At 44.2% G+C, this 17,655-nt stretch overlaps 1 protein-coding gene across 2 annotated transcripts in view; it reads right to left on the minus strand.

Moving 5' to 3' along the window:
* The window catches only part of EHF (ETS homologous factor), a 93,686-nt gene that overhangs the window by 49,203 nt on the left and 26,828 nt on the right, over nucleotides 1–17,655 (minus strand). The window lies entirely within an intron of this gene.

The raw sequence follows: 17,655 nt of genomic DNA on the forward strand, positions 1-17,655 counted from the left end.
TTCATCCAGACTGGCCCACTTTGACTCTCCTATGGCGGCCGAACAACTCCCGCACCCCCCCCCCCGGCCACCCAAGCCCCCTCTCCCCCTTCACTAGCCGTTCTACTTTATTAGAGTAGAACGGCTGGTACTGGTACTCTTATAGTCAGTACCAGTGGGGAAGCTAGACATTATTTCACCCGGGGCAAAGAATCAGTTCGGTGCCCCCCCTTATGGGACAAGATTAGGCAGAAACTCCCAGGCCATTGCTGTTGAGTCAGCTGTCTGTCCCCTCCCCCATGCTCCTCAGTCATTCCCCCTGCTTCTCTGGTCCTCCCTTTGCTTCTTTGTTCCCCCAGGTGAGCGCTGCGGGGAGGGAGAGGAGGTGAGCGCTGCGGGAAGGGAGACACAGAGAAGCGGAGGGGGGGTGGCGGCCCACTGTCACTGAAGCCGGCCCACTGAGCCATTGGCCCACCGGGAAACTCCCTGTAGTCCCAATGGCCAGTCCATCCCTGGCCAGAGGTGGTGGAACTGAGTTCCACCAAGTTCTAGCTGAACAAAAGCCCTGCCCATAATAGAAATAGAGAAAGTTGGAGCTCCTTACAACAGGCACATGCAGCTTAGTTGCAAGCTAAGATTCAAAGAAAATGCCCTTTTGAACCAATTTTGTCAAATAAAGTCCTGTGAAATTCTCTGATGCCATTAAGAAGCAGAATGTAAATTGCTTTCTTTTTCTCTATAAACGGTATTTAATTGGGAAGAACCTACAGGAAATGCTATAACTGATGAACTTTAGGTTCTTACCTTTTGAATTTTCCCAAATGGAAAAACTTCTCTGTTACACTTTCAACTTCTGCTTTTTTTAAAGGTCTCAGACATCAAAATGATGGCACAACTGATTTTTTTAAATGGTAAAACAAAAATGTCCATATTGCTCTCCAAACTGAACTCTGGATAGCTTTAAAAGATAACCATTTATAGTGGAAGTATGGGCAAAATAAAAGGCATATAAGATACAGTCTGTCACAGGTATTAAAGTTGAACTCCACGTTAAGCATGTATTGTCTAAATACGAGTCAAGTGTATTTTTATATGAATCTTGGTGTGCTTTGTGTATTTCTTCTAGGCCTGTGAGAAAATCCACAGACCTAGATAAAACTGATGCTTGGCTTGGACAACCCACTTGGTTTCAAATTTAGAAGTGCTGTGTTTGTTTTCATAGACGGTGACTTTTGAAGAAAAAAAAGTGAAAAATCCTGTAGACCAGTGTCCACAATCTCTGTTCAACAGGATATGACCACCGTGTTTTATAGAGTGCGCCCAGTTCCAAACAGCCACGAAAATGGGGGAATTGAGCAATTTTCATTCCTGCAACCATGACTGCAGGAAAGAAAACCGTATCATCTATGGCTGGTAGCACATGAATGGAGCAAAGGATCGAGACACAGACCTTCGCAGAGGTGAGTACACTATGGGGTTGATTTACTAAAACTGGAGAGTGTAAAATCTGGTACAGCTGTGCATGGTAGCCAATCAGCTTCTAACTTCAGCCTGTTCAATTAAGCTTTCATTAAAAAACACTGGAAGCTGATTGGTTTCTATGCAGAACTGCACCAGATTTTGCACTCTCCAGTTTTAGAAAATCAGCCCCTATATCTTACATTGGGAGAAAGTTTGATCTAGACTTGTGTTTAGAAAAAATACTACAAACCACCATGAATACGAATAAATAGTCCAAGCCTCACAGTGTTTTAAACCCAAGGTCTTCAATACAGCACCCGATGAAGGCCACGGGGCCAAAATTTTGCACTCATGGCTGTAGAAGGATAATAAAAGAAATGTAGCCACCGAGCCCCAGGAGTTGTATATTGCTCTTCTATAATCTTCTTCCATCTGGTATGTCAGGTCGTTGCTTGGGGCGTGTTAGAGAAAGACTGCATGCTGTCAGGCACCACCACAACACAGAGACATTGATTCATAGTTGGCAGGATGACGGTTATTTCATGAGTTCTTCTCACAGAGAATTATCAAATTGTTCAGTTTGCACTGGCAGCCAGCATCGTTCTCTGCACCTGTCCCTCTGCACTGATACTATCTCATCTAAGCTTTGATTTGCGGCAGAACAAACATTTAGAGCAAAGAATGGCATCTGCCTAAACAGCCCTGCTCACTCTACATTATTCCTCAGGAAGGTGTGGGATTAACTCATTATTGGGAGGCTCAATAACCTGGGGCCAGCAGCTGCCAGCGAGCCCAAGTGTCAAACAGTAACACCAGTAGTTGGCCGGGAGTGGGCCATGTCTAGGCAGTCAACCATGCTGCTTGAATTGTTGGAGCTGTCCAAGTGAATTTGAAAAGGCAAGCTGAGCTCCAGGCTAACGTAATAAAAAACAAAAAAACAAATACAAACCCAAAAATTGGTCTCTTTTAGTGGAGAATGCGGGCACCAAAGTTGATGTATTTTTAAATGAAACTAGTGTAGATGTGTAAATATTCCTTTTTTTCAGCCTCTTGGAACTACTGTAGAGCAGATCTTGGATCAGCTCACACTTTTGCATTTTGCAATGCATGGTACCACTTAATACATGCCCTAATGCATTGTGGCGTACCTTAATGCACTAAAGCAATACACATGCGTTGCTATGCAGTAACACATTACCGTGCTTTGCGTTCCCCAGAAAAGGGTCAGGTACAGTTTGGGGTGCACTGAGGTGCATTAGCAGCCTGTTAAAAATGAATGAGATGCCTTAAACTAGTGTGTTGTAAGGCTCCATTCGCACAATGCAGGTGTGACGGAGTACGCACGCATCCCTTGTAGGGCAGCCCATTAATTTCAGTGATCTACCTTATGTGTGAGAAATGTGCAAACAAAGCCCCTTAACCTTTTGCAAAATTGAGCTGCACCGAACAGCATGGGACAATGGAAGGGACAATAGAAGGAGCCAGTTAGGCTCTGTTGCATGCTTCTGCTTAGAAGGAGAAATAGCAGAGTAAATGGAGTAATTACCTCATCAGTCTGCTGCTGATCCACCTCTATCCAATCATAACCTGGGGCAGAAGGGTGACCAGACTACATCACTTACCCTCAACAGATAAAGCTCAGGTCACTAGCTGGCCTGTGCTGATTAGCCAGGCTGTGTAGATCTCATGACTGAGTGGATAGAATTACAAATCTTTTTGTAGGAAAAATAACTCCCATACACCTGTATATAATTTAGCTTAGAACCCTTGTACAGAAGGGGATAGATTAGTACATAGATTTTCACTGCCGTGGTTGAATCCACTAGGTAAAATCACTCTTTTTGTTGGTCCTGCCGACCATCGTCATCAAGGCAGAAAGTGATGGAAAATCCAAAATTTTTGAACTGTCATCAGAGCATGAGATGAAGGGAAATATTTCAGTAGAGACATTGGTTTTTGCAACAGGAGGGAAATTCTCCTCACTTTGGGAGATGCTCTCTCACTGCCTGTTGCATCTCCAAGACAGAAAATATAGAGTAATCTCAAAAAAATAAAATATATACTTAAAGAACTCTTGTGTAAATCTACAGTACACATTTATTTAATGAAAAAAATAGGATACAATCCATAGATCCAGCTAATGCATTTCCACCTAACCTGTCCTGTGTTATAGCAGGGTTAAAGTGGACCACTGCACCCTTTAACAGCAGCCCACAATGTAAGCAGAGGAAACAGGGGTCACAACAAATTCAGAACTTTAAAGATACTGCAAAGACCCAAGCAAGTCACAAAAGTCGAAGCACCCCAAAAGGACAAAAAGTAAACTGGCAGAAGTTTCAAGCATTTCACACTCTAAAAAAAACAATAACAGAAAAAGTCCAGCTTCAAGTAGACATCATTCACTTTATATTATAAACCATTGCAGAAAGATACTGTACATCAAAACCAAGAGAAATTGTTGGAGCCAAACCCTGCATCTACAAAACTTCTAGATGGTGCCAGCCCCTATAGCAGGGGTCTCCAAACTTTCTAAACAAAGGCAAGTTTACTTTCCTTCAGACTTTAGGGGGGACCAGACTATAGCAGCTGGTAATAGACAAGGTTTGGTCGTCAGTGGGAGTAAAAAAAGTACAAAGCGCCTGTTGTCAGTAGGAGGAGTAATAGTGCCCCATAATTGGTGTCAATGGGAGAAATAGTTTCCCACTGTCAGGGTCAAAGCGAGGAATAGTGGCCCATATTTGGTATCAATGGGAGGAAGTGTGTTCCATATTTGGTATCAGTAAGAGGAAGAGTGCCCCACCTTTGGTATCAATGGGACTAATAGTTCCCCATCATTGGAATCAATGAGAGGAAGAGTGTTCTGCCGTTGGTATCAATGGGAGGAAGAGTGTTAGTCAATGGTATCAATGGGAAGAAGAGTGTTCTGTTGTTGGTATCAATGGGAGGAAGAGTGTTCTGTCGTTGGTATCAATGGGGGGAATAGTGCCCCATCGTTGGCATCAATGGGAGAAAGAGTGCTTTGTCTTTGGTATCAATGGGAGGAAGAGTGCTCTGTCATTGGTATCAATGGGAGGAAGAGTGCTCTGTCATTGGTATCAATGGGACGAATAGTGCTCCACTATTGGTTGGTGTCAGTGGAAGAAATGGTGCATCATCGATGGTGTCAATGGGGAGATTTGTGCCTCATATCAATGGGAAGAATTGTGCCTCACATCATCGGGAGCAAGAGTGCCCCAAGCGCCAGACTATGGCAAGCTAAGAGCTACATCTAGCCCGAGGGCCACAGTTTGGAGATGACTGCCCTGTAATAAAGTATGCTCAAATAAAAGGACATTATGTGCCACAATTTGAGGAATATTACAACATACTGTATATGCATTACTGTCAAATAAATGTATTACATACAAGATGACATTTAAAAGGGTTAACAATATATCCTCCCAACACAAGATATCTGTAAATAACAATATTTTCAGTAAAGGAACCTATACATTGCTTACAACAAAAAAAATCATCTGTTAAACACCATTACCAATATGTCCCCCAATTTTGCACCAGGGATCAATTTCTTGGATTCCTTTAATACCTGAGTGTCAAGGCTGGGCTCAGCCCTTCCTTCTCTGAGCTGGCCGCTCAGCTGTCGGCTAACTGCCAGCTCCCATCTCTCCACAGTGATTCACCTGTTGATGATCCTGCTCGTTAGTCCTGACTACGTAAGCCGTCCACCTCAGTTGCTCTCTGCCTTCGCCTTGGTCAACATCACAGAGTCTATCTCCTGCGTTCCTGTTGAAGACTTTCTTGGCTGACGTTCCTTCTGGCTCCTGATCCTGCTTGCTGTTCTACACGTTCTTCTCTGGCTCTCTGACATTTGGCTTGGCTGACTATCCGATCGGGGTGCTGAACTCTGGCTATGTTTTGAATACGCTTACTCTGTTTATCTTTTTATTATTGTTATCATTAAACAAGTGTGATTCAACTGTACTTCTGTCTCGGTCTGATTCATGGTTTCTGACACTGAGATGGGGGACCATACTTTTTTAAGTAATAGATATGTTCCTTTACTGAAAATATTGTTACCTGCATATATCTTGTGTTGGGAGGATGGCTTGTTAATCATATTTATATGTAATATTGTATGTAATAAATTACATTATTCAGGTGCATATTCTGTTATTATGTTATAATTCTCTAGGTGCTTTATATATTTATTGAACTGTTATATATTTTTTTGATGGATCTAAGTGCTGACACATAAATTCCAATGTGTACCATGCACCCTGTCCTGCAGAAGCGAAGAGGACTACTAAGCGCAATGACAATTAAAAGGGTTTTGGTGATCCAAGAGCATTGGGAACTGAGGGCCAAATTCTCAAAAAAAATACGCAGGCGGAACTGCTGTTCAGCCTGCGTATCTCTGTGCCTAACTTTGGAAACGATCCTCAAAAGGATTTTTCCAAAGTTAGGCAGAAGATCTGACATCTGTAAGACACTTAGGCCCCGTACACACGACCAGTTTCCTCGGCAGAATTCAGCTTCCGACCGAGTTTCTGGCTGAATTCTGCCGAGAAACCCGGCCGTGTGTACAATTTCGCCGAGGAGCTCGACGAGGAAATAGAGAACATGTTCTCTATTTCCTCGTTGTTCTATGGGAGCTCTCGGCCCGCCGAGCTCCTCGGCGGCTTCAGGGCTGAACTGGCCGAGGAACTCGATGTGTTTGGCACGCCGAGTTCCTCGGCCGTGTGTACGGGGCCTTACACTGTCAGATCTTAGGATGCAGTACCGCATCCGCCGCTGGGGGCATTTCTCATTGAAATGCCGCTTTGAGTATGCAAATGAGGACTTAAGCAGATCCACAAAGCTTTTAAGCATTGTGGTTTCTGCGTAAGTTCCGATTTGCTTGCGCAAAACTAGGGCTGGTTTTACAATGTGGAAAATTAGTCCACCATGTAAAATCAGACCTTTTTTTAGATCGCCGCTTTTTTTTTTTAAATTTGAATTTTTTTTTCCCGGCGCATATTTTTTTTTTCACCCGTCGCAACTTTATTGTCCCGTCGCAATCCACAAAGCCCGGCGTAAATTACGTTCGCGCGCTGCACGTCGGGAAAATTACGTCACACGCATGCGCAGTACGGCCGGCGCGGGAGCGCGCCTCATTTAAATTGTAATCGCCCCCTCGAGAAGACGACCGCCTTGCGACGGAGGCACTTAAGTTACACGGCGTGTAATTTCTAGGTAAGTGCTTTGAAGATCGGGCACTTAGGTAGAAATTTAACGCCTGTGTAACTTAACTGCTGAAAGTTAAGTTAGGCGGCGTTTTTGAGAATTTGGCCCTGAATTTGTATAAATCTTTGAGACGGATTTTAGCACTTTATGTTTGTAAATATACAATCGTGAATTTTTTTTATATAATTCTATGTTGTAATATTCCTGAAAATGATACACATTAGGGCAGATTCACGTAGATCGCCGCAAATTTGTGCGGGCGTAACGTATCTGATTTACGTTATGCCGCCGCAAGTTTTTCAGGCAAGTGCTTTATTCACAAAGCACTTGCCTGTAAAGCTGCGTAAATCACCCGGCGGAATTCAAATTCGGCGGGTAGGGGGCGTGTATCATTTAAATGAAGCGCGTTCCCGCGCCGAACGAACTGCGCATGCGCCGTCCGTAAAATATCCCAGTGTGCATTGCTCCAAATGACGTCGCAAGGACGTCATTGGTTTCGACGTGAACATAAATGACGTCCAGCCCCATTCACGGACGACTTACGCAAACAACGTAAATTTTTTAATTTTCGACGCGGGAACGACGGCCATACTTAACATTAGCTGCGCCTCATAGACCCAGGGGCAACTTTACGCCGGGAAAAGCCTAACGTAAACGTCGTAACTTTACTGCGTCGGCCGCGCGTACGTTCGGGAATTTGCGTATCTAGCTAAGTTGCATACTCGACGCGGATTTCGACGGAAGCGCGACCTAGCGGGCAAAAAAAAATTGCACTTAAGATCCGACCGCGTAAGAGACTTATACCTGTCAGATCTAATGGATATCTATGCGTAACTGATTCTAAGAATCAGTCGCATAGATACGACGGCTCAACGCAGAGATACGACGGCGTATCTGGAGATACGCCGTCGTATCTCTTTTGAGAATCTGGGCCATAAGGTCCCATTCTCTTACATATCTTTGAACATTTCAGAAGGACCCAATGCAGTCTACAGATCCTAAAACTCTTAGAGCCGGCTCACACTGCGGCGGCACGACTTTGGGGGCGACTCTGCAAGTCGTCCTGAAGACGACTTCAGAGGCGACTAGCAAAATGACTTCTGTATAGAAGTCAATGCAAATCGCCCTGAGTCGCCCCCGAAAGTCGTACAAGAACCTTTTTCTAAGTCGGAGCGACTTGCGTCGCTCCTATTAGAACGGTTCTATTGCATAGAGTGGGACGCGACTCGTCAGGCGGCTGAGCCGTCTGACGAGTCACCCCAGTGTGAACCGGCTCTGATATGATTGTGCAAAAGCTCATTCCATTGTCCTGACATGACCCTCCTCTTCTACCTATATATCTTGGCTGCATGAGGAGGACCCTGCATGTGAGTTGCAGTCTCTGTTCGTATTTCCGTCCACAAACACCCCTTGAGAGCTTATTATAGTTCCCATGATTCAGGTTGGGATAAGTGATGTTCATTGTTCATCACACGGGCAATGTTGAGGACACTGTGTATTGACTAGACTCGCCCGTTTCATATTTAATCTGTGTTATCAGATCAAAAGCTTGATTCACATGGTTCAGTTTACATCTATTTTTTCTTTTTTGGATTGTCTAAGGGTGAGGTCGTGCCAGACAGCTTTGTAAAATATTATGTACAATGGGAGGACTCTCCGAGTTCAGTTGAATTTTATTACTTGCAGAGAAAACTTTACAATATCTACTGCAAATATTTCCACTTTACACCGGCGGATTGTAACTTTATATTGTATTCCTAAATTACCATCAAGTATACGTAAAGCCATTTTTTTATGTTTGGATAGAGTATGGATGGGTTAGAAACCTTCCGTCGGTATTTATTTCTCAAGAAACAGTGAGAGTGTCACACCAATGGTCAAAGTGATGTTTTATTGTTTTATATATATTTTGATGTATAATATATATATATATATATATATATATATATATATATATATATATATATATATATATATATATGTTGTTATTTGTTTATGTATTTGTTACAGGCATTTATAAAGTGGCAAATTATGCATTATTATACACAATTTTATCTGGCAAATGCAAATTATTGTACAGGGTGGGCCATTTATATGGATACACCTTAATAAAATGGGAATGGTTGGTGATATTAACTTCCTGTTTGTGGCACATTAGTATATGTGAGGGGGGAAACTTTTCAAGATGGGTGGTGACCATGGCAGCCATTTTGAAGTCGGACATTTTGAATCCAACTTTTGTTTTTTCAATAGGAAGAGGGTCATGTGACACATCAAACTTATTCGGAATTTCACAAGAAAGTCACATTTATACAGTAATCAGTGCATTTTTATAGCACTGGTCGCTGTATAAATGTGAATGGTCCCAAAATAGTGTCAAAAGTGTCCGATATGTCCGCCGCAATATCACAGGCCTGACAAAAGAAAAAATCGCAGATCGTCGCCATTACTAGTAAAAAATAAAAAATAAATCATAAATCAATTCCTCTATTTTGTAGGCGCTATAACTTTTGCGCAAACCAATCAATATACGCTTATTGCGATTTTTTTAACAAAAATATTTAAAAGAATACGTATCGGCCTAAACTGAGGACATTTTTTATTTTATTTTTAAATTGGGATATTATTATAACAAAACGTAAAAAATATTGTGTTTTTCTTTTCAAAATGTTTTGTATTTTTTTGTTTATAGCGCAAAAAATAAAAAATCGCAGAGATGATCAAATGCCACCAAAAGAAAGCTCTATGGGCCAGATCCTCAAAAAGGATACGCCGGCGTATCCCTGTTTCTATCTTTGGAACTGATCCACAGAATCAGTTTCCCAAAGATAGGCAGAAGATCCGGCATGTGTAAGGGACTTACACTGCCGGATCTTAGGATGCAGTACCGCATCCGCCGCTGGGGGCATTTCGAGTCGAAATGCCGCTTCGCGTATGCAAATGAGCACTTACGGAGATCCACGAAGCTGTTTAGTTTCGTGAGATCTCCGTAAATACTTACATTGCAATCGTAAAATTAGGGCTGCTTTTACAAAGTGTAAACTGTTTACACCTTGTAAAAGTAGACCCTTCTTTGCAGTGACGCTGATTTTTTTTTTTCCGCCGTATCTTTTTTTTTTCGACGCAACTTTTTTTACCCGGCGCGATTTACAAAACACGGCGTAACGTAATTTCGCGCTATGCCCGTCGGGAAAATGACATCACGAGCATGCGCAGTACGTCCGGCGCGGGAGCGCGCCTAATTTAAATGGGATTCGCCCCATTTGAATTGGGAACGCCTTGCGCCGGCCGGATTTAAGTTACACAGCCGAAAATTTCTAGGTAAGTGCTTTGTGGATCGGGCACTTAGGTAGAAATTTTGCGGCAGTGTAACTTAAATCAGAATAGTTACGTTACGGCGCCTCTTTGTGGATCTGGCCCTATGTGTGGGAAAAAAATTATAAAAATATAATTTGGGTACAGTGTTGTATGACCGCGCAATTGTCATTCAAAATGCGTCAGCGCTGAAAGCTGAAAATTGGTCTGGGCAGGAAGGGGGTTTACGTGCCCAGTAATTAAGTGGTTAAGGTCATGGTTTAACAGCGCTCCACATTGATTTTTATTCTATTCCATTGCCTCCTTTTTACTTTGTGTAAAGATGTGGATTTCGTAGCCATTTTCAGAATTGTATAAAGCCTGAAGAAGGGATCCAAATTATCCCAAAAGCTTGCATCTTTAATACCAAGGGTATCACTTAAACTTCAAACTTTCTGCATTAGCTGATGCCCAACATGGTACCCCATTCTACTACTACAGCTACTCCCAAATCTAGTGTAAAGGTGAAAGGAAATAAAGGAAAATTGTATATGGTAATTGTTTTATTGCCTTCCTTCTGCTTATGGTCATACCATAAACCACAATAAAAGATATTTGCATACTATATCTACACACTTATAGTAAATGATAATGAAATACAGAAAGTATAGTTAAAAATACTTTCTAAATAATAATAAAATTGGAGATAGCATGAATGTTGAGTGGCTAGGCCACTCTTCTTGAGGCTGTATTCACACCATTGCATGCGCAAAACACTTGCTCATGCCTTTCATGGGCATTCCATTGATTTCAAAAGGACCCCAACACATGTCAACACAGTAAACACACATGACCCATCAATGCACCCAACACATAGATGTGTATACACGTTGGGGACATTTCCCTTCACTTCCTGCCCTGGGGACAAGACAGGAAGTGAGAAGAAATCTTTCCAAAGTCCCCTCCTAGAAAGCTGTCAGCAGAAATGTCTCCAGTGGAGAAATTTCCCTTTAACACTATTCCTGTAAATTTTTTAATTTCCATTCACTTTCTGTCTCTGTGACAATGATCATCAGTGAATAAACAGACCTGACGGGGGTGCTAACCCTTCCCCACGCTATCCAAAACATTTTGTCAATATCATATGTACACTTTAAAGGGAGAATCCATCCAAAGCTGAAATTTGAGCTTTTGATATATGCTATCAGACTGAGGTGTGCAGTCTTCTATTTAATGTCTACAGATCCCAAATAGAAATGGAAGTAGTTCCTCCTCTGCCCCTAGGCAGCCCCTCCCTCTAGGCGATCTTCTGGGACACGTGACGGGTCCCAGGAGATCGCCTGTCCACTTCTAGAGCGCAGCACGATTTGCGCATGTGCAGTGCGTGCCCGGCCGTGAAGCCGAAATCTGTCACGGCCGGGTGCCCACAGTGTGAATGGAGGCGCCGGCGGAGAGGGGGGGGGGAGAGGAGCGGAGCTCCTGGCGGCTGCGGCACTGGACCGCGGAGCAGGTAAGTGTCTGTTTATTAAAAGTCAGCAGCTACACTTTTTCGTAGCTGCTGACTTTTAATAAACATAAAAAGGCTGGAACTCCGCTTTAAAAAATGACTCCACAGAAGTTTAGGTTCATACAGTGCCGATCCTGGTCTCCAAATTTGTGAAGCGGGGGGGGGGGGGGTGGTGGTGGCTGCCGACGGTGACATGTCAAGTTGAGAAGCGGGGGGGTGTTCTGCTGTCGGAAATTGCATCTGACATTAAAGTGAGAGGCGGGGGGTGATGACTTCATACCTCTTCTCCCATGCAGCAAGCGAGTTGAGAAGCGGGGTGAGGGGCCGAAAATGACTTCTCACCAGGCGGGGCCTCTAGTAATTTGGTAATATAGTGAGCCTATAGGGCGGATCGGCCCTGAGGCCATATGAAGATTTAAGACGCGGGCAATTAAACCTACCACCCCATAGCAAAAATCTGTAGGCTAAATATAGAAGAACACAGTCTAGAGATTGAAGTCTCAGCCACAAACTTAGAAGAGGATCTTAGAATGCAGTTTCAATCCTCTAAACCTGCAATGAACATTGTACATGGCTTTGGGACTGGACGTGCTAAAATTGCCATAAAAAAAAATTTAATGACTTCTGAGGAAGACTGACAAGGAAAATCATGTAGTTCTCCTCGTAGTCAAGGTTGCATAACTGGATTTCATGCATCACCACGTGCAGTAGAGCATGAGAGTGAGTAGAAAGTTTGACACAGAAATTATACACAGCCAACCTCCTCAAATGTTTAAAGGAAAAGCTCACTTGTTAATAGTCAAAATGAGACGAAAACCAACAACTATTGTGCCACCAGACTTTCAAGGAATCTTGTGCACAACATTAGACCATAGTTAAAAGAGAAATATAGCCAACGTTCTTTTTGTGTGCTTTTTTGTGTGCTTTTCTGTCACCCAGATTCAGCCAAAAGCCCATTGTCAGCGGACATCACAGAGCCGCTCCAGACTCCAGAGGGCTCACTCCTAGGGTGACCACATTTCCAAATTACCATTCAGGGACACCCTCCCTATGTTTTTCATCGAGGAAACTGTCGAGGAACTCGACGGGGAAAAAAGAGAACAAGTTCTCTTTTTCCTCGTCGGGAGTCTCAATTTCCTCGTCGGGCTGGTTTTCGACGAGAAACACGTTCGTGTGTATGCTTAGAAACCCGTGTATGCTCAGAATAAAGTATGAGACGGGAGCGCACCTTCGGTAAAAGTAGCGTTTGTAATGGAGATAACACATTTGTCACGCTGTAACAGACTGAAAAGTGCAAATCGTCTCTTACCAAACTTTCACTTAACACGCAGTAACATGAGATTAGCAAAAGCAGCCCCAAGGGTTGTGCCAGTGGAATCGAACATCCCCTGCCGTCGTATGTGTTGTACGTCACCGCGTTTGAGAACGACGAGATTTGGTCTTGACAGTGTGTACGCAAAGAAAGCTTGTCAAGTTTCTCCACAAGCCTGACAAGTAACTCGTCGAGGAAAGCGATGTTTCATTTACGACGAGTTCCTCGGTCGTGTGTACGAGGCCTGACTCTATTAGTGCCTAACCTAACTCTATAAATGTGACTGGCAGGGAAGGGGTTAACACTAGGGGTGATCAAGGGGTTAATGTATTCCCTAGGGAGTGATTCTTACTGTGGGGGGAGGGGAGTGACTGGGTGGAGGTGACCGATGGTTGTCCCTATGTACAAGGGACACACCATCGGTCCCCTCTTCCTGACAAGACTTGGATCTGTGTGTTTACACACACAGATCCACTGTCCTGCTCAATTACTGGGCAATCGCGGGTGCCCGGCGGACATTGCGGCCGCGGGGCACGCGCAACGGGTCCCCAGTGATGCAGGGGGTGCCGCCGAAGGCGCGCACCCCCTAGTGGCTTTTAAAGGCGTGACGTCATATGACGTCTGCCTAGAACAATAGGGTCTTCCTCCCGCCGTCTTTTTATGGCGGGCTGTTGACAAGTGGTTAAGGGCAATCATTTAATTGAATAGGCTGCCAACATACCCTACATGCCTAAAATTGCAAGACAAAATCTTGCACGACAAAATCTGTGTTACTGAGTGTCACAGATTGCTACAACACAGGCATTGCCTTAGTGCATCGGGGTGCCAATCAATGCATGTTGATGCACGTGCAGGGCTGGACTGGGACAAAAATTTGGCCCTGGACTTCATCCAGACTGGCCCACTTTGACAGGTCTCTCCCATGGCGGCCGGACAACTCCCGCACCCCCCGGCCACCCAAGTCCCCTCTCCCCCTTCACTAGCCACTAGCTGTTCTACTTTATTAGAGTAGAATGGCTGGTACTGGTACTCTTATAGGCAGTACCAATGGGGAAGCTAGACATTATTTCACCCGGGGCAAAGAATCAGTTTGGTGCCCCCCCTTATGGGACAAGATTAGGCAGAAGTGAGTCAGCCATAGCTGTTTAGTCAGCTGTCTGTCCCCTCTCCCATGCTCCTCTGTCGTCCCCCCTGCTCCTCTGGTCCTCCCCCTGCTTCTTTGTTCCCCCCCAGGTGAGCGCTGTGGGGAGGGAGAGGAGGTGAGCGCTGCAGGAAGGGAGACACAGAGGAGCGGAGGGGGGCGGCGGTCCGCTGTCACTGAAGCTGACCCACTGAGCCATCGGCCCACCGGGAAACTCCCTGTAGTCCCAATGGCCAGTCCATCCCTGTGCACGTGGAAATGTGAATCCAGCCTTAAAGTTTTAGAAACTGCTTAGTAATTGTACATATAACACAATATGGCTCCAACTCATCTCAGTTCTCCTCAAATGAGAAGGGGAATTTTGTTGTGGGTTCAGTTTTTTTTCTCACACATGATAACTTAATACTAGAAAGTTTCCTGCCCTGTGTTAACCTTCCTGTCTGACTGTGGCTGAAACTGGAGTATTACAAAACGTCTTCGTCTGTTTCTCAAATTCCCTCATTTTATTTTTTAGACTGTTGTGTGCCCGGCAAAACACCGTATATCCCGTTATTTTCCAAATTTCACCATACATGACCCACTTCTGCTTTATCTAACGTCAAAGCGATGTCTCCAGCTTTTCATCCCACAGACCGTCATCTGACAGTGATAAAAAAGTCTATAAACCAAGATCTGCATCAAAACTGACCACATAATACAACCACAATGATATTTCAGAATAACAACCATCTGTGAAGAAAACATTTACTCTTTATGAGCTCCCAGTGACGCTAGATACACGTGTGGCATTACTAGACATGTGCATTCGTTTTCGTCCGAATTTCAGGGATTTTCGCTTTAACAAGCGATAACGATCCCACAGAATCCGAAATCCAAAAGATCCGGCATAAAAAATGCTTTGTTTTCATTTTTTTGTGACCAGGGGCGGACTGACAACTCATGGGGCCCCCGGCAATAGAAGATTATAGGGCCACCGGGCTCACAGATGGCCACCAAGCCAGGAAGCCATACAGAGGAGGGGCAGCTAAAATCTTGGGATTTTCACATCAAAAGCATGTCGGTTTTGGACATATCAGGGACAGATGTAAAAAAAAAAAAGATTTTTACATACTGTCCCTGGTTTTACTGAGCCTGGCAACTCTGATGGGGCCCCCTAGTGGTATGGAGCCCGAGGGCCTCAATGGTCAGTCCGCCCCTGGTTGTGACAACAGCTCGATATAGATAGAGGATTCAACATGACCATGACCGTGACAATAGCGATCTGTGTCTATCCAACCTGTGCCTAACCAAACTCTATTAGTCCAAGATTATTCGACATAGAGAGAAAAGATTCGACATGATAGAGACATGAAGATTCGACGAAGCAGCTAAAAACATACGATCGCCGCAAGCAGACATTTATGGTGAAATGCTCCACCCATAGGCTATAGAAGAATTCTAATGTTGGTTGACTAGTAATAATAATTAATAAATATAATTATTACTAGTGTCATACAACATTAGAATTCTTCTATAACTTGTGGGCGGAGCATTCGCCCGGAAATGTACGATCGCGGCGTCGTACAGTTTAGTTGCTTCGTCAAATCTTTTTAGAACATTCGACAGACACCATAAGCCTTCAATTGACAGATTCGACCTTAATTAACCGCTTAAGCCTCGTACACACGATCAGTCCATCCAATGAGAACGGTCTGATGGACCGTTTTCATCGGTTAACCGATGAAGCTGACTGATGGTCCGTCGCGCCTACACACCATCGGTTAAAAAAACAATCGTGTCAGAACGCGGTGACGTAAAACACAACGACGTGCTGAAAAAAAGTTCAATGCTTCCAAGCATTCTTCGATTCTGAGCATGCATGGATTTTTAACCGATAGTCGTGCCTACTAACGATCAGTTTTGACCTATCGGTTAGGAATCCATAGGTTAAATTTAAAGCAAGTTGGCTTTTCTTTAACCTTTGGATAACTAACCTATGGGTCCCACACACGATCGGTTTTGACCGATGAAAACGGTCCTTCAGACCATTGTCCTCTGGTTAACCTATCGTGTGTACGAGGCCTTAAGGACCGCTGCACGACTATTTACTTTGGCAGAATGGCACGACTGGGCACATGGACGTACATTCCCCTTTAAGATGTCCAGCCGTTGGGGACCCGCGGACCCGATCGCCGCCGGTGTCCCGTGATCGGCTCACAGAGAGGAAGAACGGGGAGAGGTGAGTGTAAACAAACCTTCCCTGTTCTTCCTAGTGTGGCTGTCAGTGATCGTCTGTTCCCTGTGTTAGGGAACAACGATCAGTGATGTCACACGCACAGCCATGCCCCCCCCCCCCACAGTAAGAATCACTCCCTTAGAACACACTTAACCCCTACAGCGCCCCCTTCTGGTTAACCCCTTCACTGCGAATGTCATTTTCACAGTAATCAGTGCATTTTTATAGCACTTTTCGCTGTGAAAATGACAATGGTCCCAAAAATGTGTCAAAAGTGTCCGATGTGTCCGCCATAATGTCGCAGTCACAAAAAAATCGCCGATCGCCGCCATTAGTAGTAAAAGAAAAATATTAATAAAAATACCATAAAACTATCCCCTATTTTGTAAACGCTATAAATTTTGCGCAAACCAATCAATAAACGCTTATTGCCCAAAAATATGTAGAAGAATACGTATCGGCCTAAACTGAGAAAAAAATAGTTTTTTTTTAAAAAAAGTTGGGGATATTTATTATAGCAAAAAGTACAAAATATTGCTTTTTCTTCAAAATTGTCGCTCTATTTTTGTTTATAGCACAAAAAAATAAAAACCACAGAGGTGATCAAATACCACCAAAAGAAAGCTCTATTTGTGGGGAAAAAAAGGTCAATTTTGTTTGGGAGCCACGTCGCACGACCGCGCAATTGTCAGTTAAAGCGACGCAGTGCCGAATTGCAAAAAAGTGGTTAAAGGAACACTAAAGGCAAACTTAAAAAAAAATAAAAAATAACAAACATGTTATACTTACCTCCACTGTGCAGCTCGTTTTGCACAGAGTGGCCCCTAACCCTGTCTTCTGGGGTCCCTCTGCGGCTGTCTCGGCTCCTCCTCGCAAAAGCTTTCCACCTTCATGCGAGCGAGCTCGCATGGTGCAAAGCTTTTGCGAGCGCGCTCCCGTGATACAGCGGCGGGCATAGCCGCCGACTGTTTCACTCGGCCCCACCCCCCGGCGCGCCACGTCATCCGCTGTGATTGACAGCAGTGCCAGCCAATGGCTGCGCTGCCATTAATTCGTCCAGCCTAGCCAATCAACGGCCAGGCTGGGAACCGAAGAGGATCACGTGGACGCACAAGGGACTTTCGAGGGGTCAGGTAAGTAAAACGGGGGTTCGGGGGGGGGGGGGCGTACCGTCGGATGTTTTTTCACCTTAATGCATAGGATGCATTAAGGTGAAAAAACATTTACCTTTACAACCCCTTTAAAGGAGAAATTACCTTGGATTTTAAAATTTACAAATGCAGCAATTTAGAATTTGGATGAAAGGTTTAGCGCTGGGAAACACTTTTTGAAAGATAAAAAGTGCATTTTATATACAACTATATAGATCAGACCAAAATGAGGGACAAATGAGGGAGGAAGAGGGACAGAGGGAAGCTATGTGTAATCCAATCCCAGGAGCACGCAAGACAGGGTGGCTCCATGGTACCCTGCAAGGGACAGAAGCCACCCCAAATCTGGATGTCAGAACCAGCGCTCTGGGG

This window comes from Rana temporaria, chromosome 11 (assembly GCF_905171775.1).
Source record: "Rana temporaria chromosome 11, aRanTem1.1, whole genome shotgun sequence".
NCBI lineage: Eukaryota > Metazoa > Chordata > Amphibia > Anura > Ranidae > Rana > Rana temporaria.